Source organism: Lolium rigidum, chromosome 3, assembly GCF_022539505.1.
Source record: "Lolium rigidum isolate FL_2022 chromosome 3, APGP_CSIRO_Lrig_0.1, whole genome shotgun sequence".
NCBI classification, from domain to species: domain Eukaryota; kingdom Viridiplantae; phylum Streptophyta; class Magnoliopsida; order Poales; family Poaceae; genus Lolium; species Lolium rigidum.
The window spans coordinates 285,089,601-285,092,269 of record NC_061510.1 but is presented as its reverse complement, the minus strand read 5'-3'; positions in this window follow the sequence as shown (position 1 = coordinate 285,092,269).

The window sequence follows — 2,669 nt, the reverse complement described above, 5'->3', positions numbered from 1 at the left end:
TACCCTTCACGAAGAATTCGGCATCCATCCGAAGCAATTCATCCATCATATCTTCGGCTACAGGCTTGACCACATCGTCAATTTTGTCAATATTCCTCTTCCTCTTCGCCATCTTGGCTAGGCACTTGGCAACAATACGACTCATGTCTAACTTCGGATAGCAGATTTGTATCATGATCATAGCAAATCTCGCGCCAGCAGACATTTGAGCCCGTACAAATCCATGGATTCGAGGGGCATCCCGGAATATATCCAGCAGAGCAGGCAGAGTTTCTGGCATCTTGTTGCGCGGAAACAAGGCGCTATAAACCAAGGACAAAGTTCTTGTACAGAAATCAAGGAAATCACGAACCCGACAAGCGCGGTCTTGAAATCTAACAATCTGTCGGGTGCGTTCTGGAGTGGCCCAGAAGAGAGAACCATGATCAAGTGAAAGGTTAACCAGGAGATTTGTCCTTGTGTCTACCCTTTGGTCTTCGGCAGCAGTGTCTAGAAAAGAACCTATTTGGCGACAGCAAAAGAGTTTCAAAGGAGGAAACAGTAAAAAAAACAGAAGAAGTTTTTGTTTGCAAAAGTGTACCTGACATATCCACACTGGCTTCATTCATCAACTCGAGCATAAAATTTTCTCGGGTGGTAGCCTTCGCAGCTTCAGAAATGGCGGCTTCATTGGTAGCTATGGCTTCCTGCGCCTGCTGCAACGCAACTTTCTCTTTTTCGGATGCCTTTCGCGATTGTTCCATCATCATAAGTGTTTGTTTCTTCGCATACTGAAGCTGCAGACGAAGTTCCTCCAAATCCTGTGCTGAACCCTTACTCGAGGAATCTTCACCAAATTCACTATCAATAGGTGTTTTCTTCGAGCGAGAGGAAGCAGGAAAAACATCGGAGGGACGAGGAGTTGAAGTGTAGTTATCAAATATCAACTGAAAACAAAAAGGTTCGACATCAATCATCAAGCAAAATAGAATTCCATTGATTTTCAGAATATTTACAAGGCATTACAATGGAGGACGCCCTAACGAGCTAGTGGGGTAAGTGTCGCCAAAAGCTACTTTGGCAACAGCATCAAAAGGAAGAAAGAAAAAGGAAAAAAAAGTAAGAAAGACAGGGTGGTCTACTTGACCTCCGGCTTGGATGAGCTTCGTGCAGGAGTGGGTTTGCAACCGAGGAAGGCAAGGATCGGTTTTGAGGGTGGCTTGGCAGCTTTAATTAAAGATTGTCATTTCTTCGTCTCCTGCTCTTTTATGTCGCCAACTTTAGCCCAGTCGACGTTTTGTCGGTCTGTCAGCAATCAGAGCGATTGTTCCTTCAACGCCAATCTTCAGGCCTTCTTGGCGAAGTTTGAGCCCAAGATCTTCCGTCACATTGAAGCATTTGACGAGAGCACTGAAAGTGTTGGGCTCTTCTTTCTTCGGGAAGAAATAGGGGAAAAGCTTCGACAAACCTGCTTCGGCGTCAGCAAGGCCATCACGTGCTTCATCTCCATGTATTTCAAGAAGAGAAAGCGCGTCGATAAGCTCATCACCTTCAGGATTTTCTAGTTCATATTCTTGGTGCGTTCTCCCTGAAAACAAGCAAAAGGAAGCTCATTAATAAGTGCGCTAGAAGCAACTCGAAGAAACGCACAAGGATTTGAGTACTCACTGACAAAACGTCGACTCTGCGATTGCAAGCGACTGAGGATTTCTTTTTCACGAGAAGCTTGCTCGGTAATCTTATCGCTCAAAGCAGTTTCCGCCTCATGAAGTCTTTTTCGAAGATCTTCGACAGTGGCAGCCTCTGCCTTAGCTTTCTTGGCATCTGCTTCAGCCTTCTTACGAGCTTTTTCACTTTGCTCCAGTTTATGAGCAAGTGCGTCAGCACGCTTGTTGGCTTCCACAAGATTTTCTGACAAAGTAATCGACAGCAATCAAAATCATGACAAGAAAGCTAAGAAAAAGGTCATTTGCCAGAAGCAGCAAAAAAATACCTTCGGCTTTTTTGGCATGGTCACGGTACCCGATGAATTGGGCACTGAAACGGATGAATTCCTTCATCAAAGGCTGACAAAAAAAAGATAGAGAAAGAAAGCATCAATACAGTAAAAAGTTCGACAGCAAAAAGAAAAGGGAAGCAAAAAAAAAGTCGGCAACATTGGAAAATTCGGAATAGAAGAGAAGAAGTGAACAACTTTCATCATCCAAGGAAGGAGTCGTGGAACTACTAGGCAGTAAGGCAAGCTCCTTGGTTGGCTCGACCCTTGCCCACTTCGCCGAAGGGACACGGGGGCTTGCAGGCGGAGTTGGATGCTCGACGTTCTGTTGAGGAGGCGAGGTTTCCTCCACATCAGGTTGAGCATCCGAAACAACTAAAGTACGTGACGTACTCGTTCGAGCAGCCGCGTCAATAGGTGGATTCTCTTCCTCGTCGCCACTACAATAAAATGTCGACAATATAAGAAGCAACGCAGACAAGCATATCGCGTCCAAAACAAACAAAGAGTGATAAGGACTTACGAGCTAACAAGGGCATCTAAGTAAGGGTCGAAAGCTGTCTTCCTTTCGAAAGGACCAACTTCTTCGGCTTTGGAGGAGCCGGAATCGGCGACTTCATTCCTCTTCCGCTTATTCCTTGGAGAAACAGCGGAAGGAAGGGAGTGCGTCGAGGCAGTGGCCTCGGACTCGGCT